This window comes from Macrobrachium nipponense, chromosome 10 (assembly GCF_015104395.2).
Source record: "Macrobrachium nipponense isolate FS-2020 chromosome 10, ASM1510439v2, whole genome shotgun sequence".
In the NCBI taxonomy this organism is placed as follows: domain Eukaryota; kingdom Metazoa; phylum Arthropoda; class Malacostraca; order Decapoda; family Palaemonidae; genus Macrobrachium; species Macrobrachium nipponense.
Genome location: NC_087204.1, coordinates 45,093,410 through 45,107,737, shown reverse-complemented (window position 1 = coordinate 45,107,737; position 14,328 = coordinate 45,093,410). Strand labels below are relative to the sequence as shown.

At 36.0% G+C, this 14,328-nt stretch overlaps 1 protein-coding gene across 2 annotated transcripts in view; it reads right to left on the bottom strand.

Moving 5' to 3' along the window:
• LOC135223602 (mucin-2-like) overlaps positions 1-14,328 on the bottom strand; it is a 1,092,597-nt gene that overhangs the window by 922,596 nt on the left and 155,673 nt on the right. The gene's annotated exons all lie outside the window — the stretch shown is intronic.

Here is a 14,328-nt window from a genome sequence, read left to right as displayed (position 1 = left end):
TTAGCTGATCAACATCGTATGTCTGGCACCTAACGTGAGACCGGTGTAATCTTCGATACCGCGAGTTGCAGGTGCGCCTATTTCTTTTTATGACGAGTAAGCTGCTGGTATACCATACACATAAGATTATAAACTTAATTATTTACTCATTTAAGCTAAAATATGCTCATCAAATATGTTATTGATAACAACGATCTGTCATATTTAAACATTAATGACCCTGTCACTGAAGACGAATTGATGAGTTTTCTGACACGTTTCATTTTTCTTTCTGGCCTTGTGACCTTCTCTGGTTTGGCCCAAGGGCTTGAATTTAGAACCCCTGTCCTCATCCCTCCAAATGTCTGCGCTCAGGTGACAATGTCGCTGTGGGAGATCCAGCTGACCAACTTTCTTACATCGCCATTTGGGATGATAGGTTACACCAAAGCCGTCATTTCCTATTTCACAAGTTTCATTTCCTTACCCTCTAGAAGCCGGTTACCCATCTACCCGGTTCAAAGCTATTTCGCCTTACATATTTTTATTACCGTTGCGTGTTGTTTTCTTCCTTTTTCTTAAACCCTCTCTTCAGTTCCCCGTGTATCACCCTACGGGCTGCTCCGTGAGCAAGAGCCCGTGCTGGCATAAAGCCAGCTTAATCAACAACAACAACGTGTATCACCTTACATATTCCAAAAACACAAATACATTTTTCCTTTTAGTTTCAAATGCATTTGATAACACATCTATTACCCTCCCAAAGCGCCGGTGTAATCTTTGGACAAAAGAAGAAGCGTTAACGGAAGAGAAATAGAGATCGGAAATTTCAGAATAAAAGTAATATTACTCCTCGCGAAATTAAGACGACGGAAATAGAGAAAGAGAGAGTACTATCAACAATCCCCTGATCTGATCTATTGCCTTTCTATACTTTCTATGTTTTTTCAGTAAGTCCATAATTTACAAGTAAATCCCTAAAGAATAAAAGAAAAATAAATATGAAAAGTCGAAAAAGAGCACAACACAGGAAATAATCTTCATTAAAACCCTTCAAAGAATGGAGTATGATAATGCTTATCAGTCAAGAGTGACAGAGACTACAAAATTAGTGTGAGGAAGGGAAAGATAATTAAGTCATGAAAAATAAAACCTAAACTTGAGCACAAAAGTGGAAAAGTTAACGTGCGACCAAGAATAAAGGTATCATTCCAGCAATGAAAGAACGACCAATGATTTAAGCACCCTAAGAGTACATCACCATGGAACGATAAAGAACAGTAATAGAGGAACGACAAAGCGGAAAATATCATTATAACACGACAATGAACGGCAAAATAACTAAACCACTACTACTACAACTAATAAATCATTAAAAAGGAAAGCTAATGAACAAAGAAATACCTCAAAAAGGACAATTGTTTGTTTGCATGGTGTTTTTACGTTGCATGGAACCAGTGGTTATTCAGCAACGGGACCAACGGCTTTACGTGACTTCCGAACCACGTCGAGAGTGAACTTCTATCACCAGAAATACACATCTCTCACTCCTCAATGGAATGGCCGAGAATCGAACCCGCAACCACCGAGGTGAGAAGCAAACACCAAACCAACCACGCCACTGAGGCGCTCTCAAAAGAGAATAAAGTATTATCAAAGCACGATAAAGAATTGGAAAATAAAGTACCTTACAGACACAAATATTACTAAAGTAAAAGAGAACAGCGAGTAGCTAAAGCCCGACAAATAATAAAACACGATTACGGCATGGAAAAGAAAGGCAAACAGCGAAAGCACTACAAAGAGATAGAAAAACCTTTAAGGCATAAACAATCAAAACCTAACACAAAATGGCACAAATCGCTGAAGCAAAATCAGGCTGGGAGAAACGGAGAGCAAGGATCATTAAAGCAGACACAGCAAAAAACAAATAATAAATTACCAAAACAAAATAAAAGGCAAAAACCATCGTAATTGGAAGAGATTCATTAATAAAAAAAAAAAATCTTTAAAAGCTTAGTACAAGATGAAATACAAAAAATAAACAGGCAAAGCAAAATATAATCAAAATCTCTTAAATAAATTGCACGAAAAAGAAAGGCAAAAAAATCTGATAACGTATGTAACAAGAAGACAATAAATAAAGAATTCAATCACAGAAAAGCAGGGACAGATAGACAGGCAAAAATGAAAGTATCCAGAAAAGGGTATCAAAAACTGTACTTAAGATAGAGGAAAGTAAAAGCGCAAAGCCATTAAAACAAATAAAAACGTGATATTAAACAGACAGCAATACAAGTTTGATTATACACACCAGGTCTGACCACTAACGTTTTCAGCGCAATGAAGATACTGGGGGAGTCATTAGAGAGCAACTGAAGTCGGAAAGGATACCGAAGAGCCTCGTATTTAACTCCTAACTGCTATTCGGGTTAAGCTGAAAATCTCATGGCAGAACAGACCAATGACGAGAGAGAGAGAGAGAGAGAGAGAGAGAGAGAGAGAGAGAGAGAGAGAGAGAGAGAGAGACTTAAAATACATCAGCGAACTACATTCTAGGAAGGATCCAACATGTCTTCTGAAGAGGTGTTTAGACAGAAGTCAGTCTCAAAAAGACTAAGGGGTTATTTACCTCTTCCCCCATCAAGTCAACGCAGTTTGGCTTTCAAACAAAACTACATAGAAAATCAAAATAGGAATTAAGGTCCCTCCGGAAAAATTCGTAGAGGCTAACATTACTTCACCTTGTTTGACAATTTGAAGAATCTATACTTGTAGCATCCTAACAAATATTTTGAATGTGTCTGGCTGACGTTTGGTATATTACATAGATCAATGGTGCATCTCAATCCTGAATGTGCAGCAAGCTTGATCTCGAAGTGCTCTACACAACAACAGACTTTAATGTGATATATATATATATATATATATATATATATATATATATATTATTATATATAATATATATAATTATATATAGTAGTTGCATCTGTATGAACACACACACACATATATGTGTGTGTGCGTGCATAGTGTTTCATGTCTGTATAATGACAAAAACATTCCCGATATCTAACATTAACGCGATTACGAAATACAGTGATGATCTGCACATGCGACTTTACATGTAATCGGTGAGCGAAAATAAACAGACAAAAATCTGTCCTGCTTCTGATCAATGGCTCAGCGACAACGACTTGCATTTGCGAGGCTTCTCGGTGTTGGTCGTATTTCACGTAAACAGATTTCAAGTCGGAAATGAAAAACAGGGTTACGGTGATTTTACTCGCTGGGACTGAGGGCGAAAATGAAACGTAGGTATTAATACGAACAGAATCCATCAGATGCTTAATTCATGAATTTAGTTGTTTTTAAATCAGGTCTAGTCAGTCATACTTGAATAATAGCAAGCACACAAATCAGCAAAAGCACACAAGCATATATACATATAAAGTTAATATCCGTGAGACACAGATAATAAATAAGAACAAACTCTCAGACACACGTAAATTATGTGTGTGTGTGTGTGTGTGTGTATATATATATATATTATATATATATATATATATATATATATATATTAATATCTGAACCACGAAAATATATGTTTATATATATATGATATATATGTGTATATAATAAATATATATATACATATACAGCAGAGCCCAGGGACCGGCTATTGTTCATTCGCTCAAAGCACCTTGCCAAAACAATCTCCATTCACGTGAGACCTGGGTAAGCAAGGCAATGGCTCTATATGACTATACTCAGTTTTTTTCCATCTGTCCATTCGCCTATGGTGTTTTCGCATGGTAACACTGCGTCCCGGGCTTTAAATAGTTACTTACGCTATCTGTAAGTTTTAGGTAAATAAAAGGATATCTGGGTGTACATTTGCAACTGAAAAGTGTCTTAATAAATTACTGTATGCTAATTACACCGTTAGTATTCGAAATAGGATATTATTATCATTGTTGAATGTAAGCTGTATGTAACTATCTAAAGCCCGGGACGCAGTGTTACCATACCACAGGCGGATGGACAGATGGAAAAAAATAGAGTATAGGTAGATATAATCACACTTCCCCAAAATCCCATTCCTAGTTCAAATGGGGAGTAAGATAACAAGTTAGTGAAAATCGAAAACCACAGCACAAATCATGATGAGTATCCATATATATATATTATCTACTTTAGTGTATCACCATGACTCATGCGCCCGTCACTCACTAATTGCCTTTGTTTTTAGCTATATTTCTCTTTGATCGCTCTCTGTACAGGTGGTTTTCATGCACGGTTGGTTTTGGTGTCATTTTAAACCTCAATAAGTGCAATTTATTCCATTACGGAAAAAAAAAATATCTACAATGTCAAAAGGACGAGTTGAAACTAGGAAAAACAAATATTTCTATACTTTGCTGTAAACCTTATGCGGCCAAAATAAAGTTTTTGCACCACGTAGTCACGATGAATTTTCTGGCAAATGATATATCCAGTTTATGGCATTTATGCCATCCGTTGCACGCTAAAACATAAAGGTATAGATAAGTCTTTTTCCTTTATTTCTCTGACAGCTCTGGTGACGTTTTGTAATATGATAAAAAAATGAAAGCATATTTCAAAAATAAAATGTCAAAAGGACGAGTTGAAACAAGCCAAAATTGTCTATACTTATACCGCAAAAGAAATATTTCCAAAACTAAAGTAAAATCGAAATGGACATAGTTTTGAACCATGCAAAGATACAAATGCCTATCCAATAATGTTTAGGTTATTGCCATTCTTGCTAGCCATCATCCATAAAGCATATTACCGTAATGGCACACCGGCAATCCCGCGAAAGACAATTCAGCGCCTGGCAGTTTAGCGCAAGGAAGCAAATACAACGACAATTCCAGTAAAGGAATAACGAAATCAGTTTTTGAGTTTAAACATTTTATTGATAAACAAAAATTAAAATTAAAAAAAATATTGAAGTAACATACTGTAATAAAATATTTATAGAAAAATGAATAGTAAAAACAAAAGCATCTTTATAGAAATACTGATAAGAATTTATTTCTCTAATTCAATTTGATACTCCACCTTATCAGCTCGATTTCCATATTCATTCACTTAACGTCGTTATTGTTTTATGAATCCTTTGATATTCTTCTTGCTTGGAAACAGCTCTGGTTCTTAATATCCTTTTCTCTGTAATATCCTGTTCTAGTTTGAGAAATCTACAAACTTATAAAAGTTTGGGTGGTTATGACCCGATGATAATTGGCGATTTCTGTGCCACCCGTCTAAGGAATTGTTGGTCCTCGGTAGGTCTCCCTCTCCATATTTCTGGTTTCATGACAGCATCTCTTCTACGAAGGCGGAATGGGCAACCAATCCACGTATCTTCGAAATAATTAGTTAATTCTTCCAATTTCGGAGGCATAACGTCTTGCAAAGAATCAAATACGTACTCCACAAATATCGTACACTAACGCAAATGATAAGGCTACTAACATCTCACGGTGTCGATGAATAATGTTCCTTCCTTATATAAAGCTGACTAAAATCTAAATCCTTGATTTTCTTCCATGCACAATGAGCGAGGTGGAAAAAGCAACCACTTATTTCCGTGCTCTCAAAAACTGTTGTAAATGCATTATGGAATGCCCTTTCAAAATCACAGAGCATAGTATCTGGCTTCAGATCCCGCAAAAAAATTAAAAATAGTCCTTGATGCCCTTTCATATGAATCTTCTCTTTTATTTTGTAATAGTATATATATCCTGGAAAAACACGCTCTTCACAAAGCACATGAATAACATAGTAGAAAAGGCGCGGGGCTACTTTACATGTACCGTCTGCAAGCCAATTTTTGTATTATTTAAGGTATTCAATATGTTTTTCAATCGAAAAAATTAACAATCTATTGGCATCGTTACTGCCAGAATCGTTTAATAAAAAAGGTTCGCCAATGTGTGTTACACGCAAATGTTCAGGTATTACAATATCACTAACATTAGCAGGTGCTGGAATTGTATCACCATCTCGTTTTCTACGGCGCTGACCACTTCGTTGCAATGATGTATATTTAGGTAGTAAAATTGTTACTTCATCTGGCAAGGAGACCTGCGTTTCTTTTATTATTCTTCTTGGAACATCATTAGATGCAATAGCTCGTTCACGAAATTTTGAAACTATCTGCCTCATCGCTGATACTACTGGCTGCGGCACATGGGTATGTGTTGTGACATCTTGGCACATGCATGGGTATATATATATGTTGTGACATCTTAGCACATGGGTATATATGTGTTGTGACATCTTCCCATAAACTTTCGTTAACAAGGATACGACCTTTGCATTTGTCTTTAGTACAACGCCAGACTCTTTTCCATTTCTAAGTTTTCTTTCTAAACGATAGCAGAATCCATTTAATAACACGTTCTCCCGATCTTTCTCAGAAAATATCCGCTCAATAGGTCTCGTTTTTTCAGTTTTATCTTAGTAAATATTTGTAACCAACTGGATTCCTAAAAAGGAAGTACCACAAATAATCTTTAAAAATAAACCTTTGTAGGTTTACTAATTAGACAATGGTTGTCAATGTTAACAATCTTAAAGTATTGCCACTACTTTTGTCAATGTTAACAATCTTAAAGTATTGCCACTACTTAATCAGTGGCTGTTAGTTTTAACAATCTTAAATTGTTCAATGGTTGTTAGTTTTAACAACATTAAATAAATAGTAAAGCGTTTATAGTAAACGCTTTACTATAGAACTTCACCAATTTTAGAAATACAAAAAATAAGCTAAATTGTCCTTGCGCTGGATTGTTCTTGCGATAAGTTGTCATGAGCTGAACTGTCGTCGCTAAATTGTCCTGAGCGGAATTTTCGGTTCACGTACCGTAATATCTGTTGGGATTTGTAAATATATGATTTTTTTCACCATTATATACGTATTTTTCTATTCAATTATAGTTTAGGGCAAGACAAGGGATCATTTTGAACGATGTCTAATTTTTTGCCTACATTTATTACACTCAGGAAGAGCTGGACTCGATGTAGGACGCAACTGAAAGTCATTTTAATTGTGCCTCTATTTTTCAAGACACAGGTACACTAATGTACGTACGTATATGTGTATTTATTCTCAATCGAACGTATAATTTTATTGCTGACAACCTGATAAATATCCTTAACGAAACATAATGTTCTGAAACTATCCCCACTAAAGAGCTGTAAGACATGACTGTGCTTTTTTGTAAAAAATCACTTCCATGTAGACACAACTTCATCTAATAACTAAATAATTTTGGGTTATGTGTTCTTATGGGAACTACTTTCTTTTTGCTTGCCAGTAAAACTCTCGAGTCACAAAACCTTGTGCAAATACAGCTTCTTAAAGTTTGCGCTATTTATTTATATTAAAATATTAATGCAATTTTCATGTAAATGATACAATTCAGTGTACAAATATGAGTTGAGTTCGAATCACAAAGCTCTTAAAAACTGCACGTTGGATACGGAAAAAGGAATTAGAAAGAAAACTTGCAATCATTACTTCATTTGTTTTTTTCAGTTCTTACTTGAACTATGCAAGGCAATAATTCGGTTGTACTGGCAAACAGAATTCCAGTGTTTTCTTATAATTTTTCTTATAATTTACTCAAATATATATATATATATATATATATATATATATATATATATATATAAAGTGTAAAATGTATTCAATGATAAAGTGTAAAATAAAAATAATAAAGTGTAATACCTATTCAAATAGATTAACAGAAAAACCTGTCCGGAATGGAATGCAGAATATGTGCCAGTCAGAGAAAAGGCGAGACTACAAAAGCGACCCCAACAAACGAGAGCGCGACGGACAGACAGACAGACAGACAGAGGTGAACACCATTGCAACACCGGGGTTTCACTACCAGTCGGAACGAATTCAAAGGCGCTATTTGTACGGCAATTGTTACAATGACTGTCATTAATGAGATATTATATGTGCACCCAACACACATTACGGGGACAATGCACTTTAATGCGCAACAAACTTAATTGTGCATCACGCTTGTACCTTCTAGCTATGGTCGACGAGCTTTTGGTCCAAGATCAAACTTCTCACTGGGAATTAAACTTGCGTTTTCTAACTTGGTTGAAAGTAATTGTAAAGCCAAAAAGAAAGTAGCAGCACATACGGGAAATGCAGTTAATGCAAATCCATTTCATATGTAATTAGTGCTTTATTTATTTGATCATTCTGTTTACTCCGTTACGACACTATTGAACTCAACATTTCTAAATCATTGTCCTCAATATAACTAAATGCCTTTCTCTTGCAAAATTCATGAAACTGATCTGTCACTAAGTAAGAATCAATTCGAATGCATCGATATACAGCCTCGCTACTAACCGAGAATCCATACTACTTTAATACGATTTTATCTACTTTAACCAGAATCCTCATAATAATACCTGAACATTTGTGCTTACTTCAGCAGCGCACCCAGCAAGCAAGCGTTCTTCAGTGACTAAGCATTTCGCCCATTTCATAGCACAGTAAGCCAGCCAGCCAGCAGTCATTACCCTCCGAGTCGGTTCTTTGCTACTTTTCACTCCTTATCCTTCTTCCCCGTTCCCTAACACTTTTTCCACCTCCCTTTCCATTCACCCCTACCTCTACCCCTGACTCAACTGAGGAAGGGAGCAGAACCTCAACTAAATCCCCCCTCCTCCCTTCCTCCAACCAACAAGATGTTACTCCACCACAACCCCCCCAAATCCCACCCTCCTAATACTCCCTAGTTAGCACTTCGCATTCTGTTTCTCGCCATCCAGTGACTTCCTGCTCTCGTTATCTAAGGCAGCGTCGTCTGATGATGAGCAAACTTGCACTTTCAGCTGAAACGTCATTATTTCATGATACCTGACGCGGCATTTGAACTTCAGAGAACGTGCCTCAACACCAAATGTACTCATTCAGTTTTTGTAGTAGTTTACACTCATTTGCGGAAGAGGAACGTTAAGAAAAATGTAATGAAAACATGTAACCCTACAATGAAATTTCACACGAATTTAAAGCCTTCCTTTTACAACTTTGCCTGTAATTCTACATACCTCAACTATGACAAACTTCCGATCCTAAATGCAACATAACGAAAGTAATACCACCTCAGAACTCGTATAAGAAAACACTGAAGCCTTTGGTTTGGTCATAATCTCCTACACCGATAATCAGCAGATGGAGCAATAGATTTATTCTCTGTAGTGACTTTTTAAATATTGGTACATCGTTTGATATGGGTAATATACTCATTTAATTAAATTGAAGATCTGAATAAACGTCCTGAAGATTAAAGGAGTTTTTTCCTTCCAATTCTTGAGAATAATAACCACAGTTTATTTTGAGCGGGCACCAACAGATATTTTTATAACGCTGAGCCAATCAGAATAAGCTCGGAATCGGCAGCCATTCTATTTCCAAGGTAAAAATAATAAATGGAAAAGAAAAGATGGGGAAAGTAAGACATGCAAACTCGAGACAGAAGATAATATCCTCTTATGCAGGGAACTCTCCGTGAGACTATAGCTCTTGGATATCACATTGAGTATACGATTGTTCTTGTTGGTATGAGTGAAAATGTCTTCCAGAAGTCTACAAAACATGTACACCAATGACGACACCACTTACGTGTGTGTGTGTGTGTGTGTGTGTGTGTGTGTGTGTGCGCGCGCGCGTGTGGAAGAGCCTGAGGCGACCGTAGTGGCATGGAAGCCGAGAGAAGGCATGACTGTGGTCACATTCCAAAGCAATTTATTACGAAAAAATAAACTTCCTGACTTTACCATGAACCAACGATCAATGTATAATATTTGAACAACACTCTAGATTATTATTATTATTATTATTATTATTATTATTATTATTATTATTATTATTATTATTATCATCAAGGTATCTTAAGAACAAAGAATGATATGGGTATTATTCAAACGCAAAGGAGCAAAGGTCTAGACTCTAGAAACATCTGTGTCCAGAGAAGAATGCTATTTTATATTAAGCTGACGCTGATGGACGAAACAACTCGATTGCTAAAAATGATGTTTTAGTAATATACATTATATGCTCATACACACACGCGCGCAGACATGTAATGCATTAATGGTAAAGTTGGCTTCAGAGTAAAACGGGGAAATCACAGCTGTTGTCTTCCTATCATGGCTGAACCAGGAAGGTATCCACGACGCTGAAAACGTCTGCATAATGCATCCTTGTCGCTTCATAAGTTGCAAGTGCCTGAGTTTTACCTCTAAATATTTATGAAGACCTGTACCTAAGCAGTTATTATGCTTACAATAATCTTTTTTGCACTTAACTCCTCTTCAGTACTAGCGAAGAAAACTTAGAAACGAGTGACAGTACGTTATTTTTAGTCAAGGAGAAAGAACGTCAGTGATGGAGGAAGAGCAACAGCCAAGGCAAAATAGCAAGAACAACTACTGGACTGATGGAAATTGCTCTCAGGTACCTTCACAACAAAATTTAAAGCATTTCATTCGTTAGTTTTTACTACAATGGACCAATTTCTTGCGAGTGCTGGCCTACGCGCCAAAGTGACACCTTCCTTGGCGCTTAAAAGTTGTTGAATTACAAAAGTAACTAAGAGAATAAGATTATGCACAATAATACTGAGTGGACATGTAATAATAACTATTATAATAGCAAGAAGCTATAAACAATACCACTGCAAGTACCAGATCTTGATATTTATTATTTTCCCACTTTTAGCTTCCACTCAAACAACCCACCGGCAACAGGATACATGCGAGTCTGTAATAATCTTTAAACATCTATTTGCTTCCCTGTCGTTATATTTATCAAATTTTCTTGCTGCAATAGTTACTTCAGTATTAGCGTCTGGATGTTCGGCTAAATAGTAAAAAATATGAGTTAAATTGATTAAATATAGTCATTATTATACCGACCGTCACGATTGCCATGCGTCGAAAAAATGTTTCCTTTATGAGCTTTAGGAAATGGTGATATATTAATCATGCATATTCTAAAAACTCTAAATAACGTAATGGGAAGTAAAAAATCGCGAATATCCATTCGAGAGCCTTGCCCTTCGTTTAGAAGGGTCTGGCGGAGACGAAGCAAACTTACAGAAGGAAGACAGGAGTAAAAGTGAGGAGAAATAAGATGAAAGAAACAGAGATGGCAGCTATGATGGAATGAAAGGGGGTGGGGGTGGCAAGAGGAAGTAGTAGTATGGGGGTTTTCGAGGGAGTGGTCCATAGAGTGCACCCGCCGAAGACCCTCTTATTTCCTGGGTTAAGGGGGCGTAGTTATGCTACTGGGGATCATGCGAGAACAGACAGTCAAAGGGAAAACACCCTTAAGGCTTCTCTTTATGCTTAACCTTTGATCTCATCCGCTATTCCTCGGCAGGATGAAAAAACCCAGACGCAGACCCACGAGGTGATAAGAGTCAGTGCCTTTAACTTTTTCTTTCCACGGTCTTCCCTCGATGAACTGTTTTTATGGCTCTTTGCACTTACTGGCACTTGCATTTGACAAGAATGAACAGGGTCTTAAAAACAATGCGTTCGTCTTAAAAACAATGCGTTCGTCCCAATGCGTGAGTCCATGTATCAGTTGTGCATTATATATATATATATATATATATATATATATATATATATATATATAATCAGCATATCAGCTGACCTTTATTACAAATAACTTATGAGACAGACCTACAGACCTACGAGCAATAGCACATGTCGTTATAAATATTAAAAACGTAAAATAAGGAATTATACAGTGATAAAACGATGCTACGCGTCAAAACCACTGATGGTTCAGTGTCATAAGATCTGCAGGGAACATAGCTCACATATTTTGAAAATAATTGAATGAGAGAACCCAGAAAAAATATAGAGGTGCCCAGCCATTCAAAAAGAAGCACATGTACAAAAACTCGTTCTCCCAACTCTCCTGCAACTTCGGAACTCGTCAAGCACTACTTTGCAAAATAGTTCGGATTTGTCGGTTGCTGCTGGGAAAATATCTCCTTAATCTGTGAATCAGACTAGACATCGACGGTCTGATGATGGTTTTCAAATTGTCTTGGCGGTTTTTTTTTTTTAATTAAAATTTCCATTGAGGAATGTTGACGAATGTTATTTTGGCCAACCACAAGTCGACTCAGGGTCTCTCGAGCAAAGATCGCCTATAAGGAGCAATCGTACACGCCAGAGCAATATCAGCAAGAGCTCAAGAGTTTGTTTTTACGGTGACAGAAGGGTAGCTACATTGCAATCATGTTGCCGATAGCACAAAGCTTTCGTCACTTCCTTGATGTCAGCTATATCCCACGTAATATTGTTGATAATGAGCCATTGTACGAAAATTCAGGCACAAATTCCAGTTGGTGGTTCTCAAAGAGTATATGTGGACCTAGGGAGCAATGACATGCACTAAATTGTGGATTCATTGTAGACGTTAGGGCCCTTGTTCTGAGGAAGGTATTACCACCATGTCATTGGCATAGAAGAGGTAGTTGGTGGTCATTTCTTTCATAAGGAGACGAGGGGAAGCAAGTTTAGTACACTTCTTTGCGCTTCCGCGTAGGTATTGATCTTTTCTGAAGTCGAAGTTGTATGAAAGCACTACTACACTTAACATGCAACCGTTGTGTGGATGTGTTTTTACTATTAACCATAAGATATCACTAACTCAAGCATACCGCTGACACAAGAAGATATCAAGTCAAATTCATACTATGTTGAACTATACTGTGTTGGTTAATTTTGTGCATTTACTTTCGAGCATTTGCAATACACACACACACACACACACGTGTGTGTGTGTGTGTGTGTGTGTGCGTTCATGCGAGCACGTGCGTGTATGTTTGCCTGTGGTATATCTGAGATATCTAAAAGTGAAGATAAATTTCTAAACGATTCCGTTTGTAATTTAACTTAAGTATTTGTTTGTTCGTGTGTTTGTATTTATAAGCATATTTCGTATGTATAGATATAAATAAAAAAATAAATAAATAAATAAATAAATATATATATATATATATATATATATATGTGTGTGTGTGTGTGTGTGTGTGTGTGTGTGTGTGTGTGTGTGTATGTATATTAAAGAACAATTTTCCAGTAATTTTAATATGAGGTGTGAGTTTCGAACAGACAAACTTAAGTCAGGTATTAAAATTACTGGAAAATTATTCTTTAATATACATACATACATATATGTATACATATATATTTCTATATATCTATACATACGAAATATGCTTAAAAATACAGACACACGAACAAACGTATATTTTAGTTAAGTTACAAACGGAATCATTTAGAAATTTATCTTCACTTTTAGATATCTCAGATTGCACTGGCAAAAACAGACACAAACGCTGCATGCGCGCACAAACACACACACATTATATATATAGTATATATATATATATATATATATATATATATATATATATATATATATATAGTATAAAACGAAGCACTAGCTGAAAACAAAGTGTGAATTTCTAAGGCAAATTGTTGAATTCACCAGACTTATTTTCTAGCAACAAACTGCCAAAAAATAAATATAAGCACAAAATGTATTATACAACATTACGGTATTCATAAAGTTTTAAAATTTTCGTTTTGTATTTTCGTTTTGTAAAATGTCTAAGTACCCGTTTATACTTCTGTCCAGCCATCTAGTCATCTTTATAATTTTTCATGAATCATTAATTCTTACACACAAGCTTATACATGCGTAGTACAAAAATTACATAATTTTTTACTATTTTCTTAGTATATTTTCTTGTGAAACATTACGCTGTACATACATTTGTGGACGAATGATGATTACTCTTAAAAGAAGAAGAAAAAAACATGCAATTTCTGAGGAATTCCTGGTTTACGCGTTTAATTTCTTCCCGAGCTTGTACTACGGCTGTGGTTTGTGCTACGTTTTTGTCTCCTGACTTTATACAGTGAGGTCACACGATGTTCTGCCACTATGACCGTTTGAGGTCACACAGTTACGTGTGCATAAACCTGCAACTATGGGTTCGTACTTCTTCACCATTAACAAATACATGAGATATTATATTGAGGATAAATGGAGAAAGTTATTTATGATCGTATGGTAGATTTAAGAAGAAAAATGAATAAGGTGTAACTATGTGGTATAAAGATGAAAAATAAATAACTCAGGAATAACCCCAAAGTCGTATGAAAAAGAACATGTTGATCAGGTAAGAGCCTAAAGGATAATCAAGGCGATCAAATTTTCTGACAATTTCAGCAGTGTTAAAATATTTACTC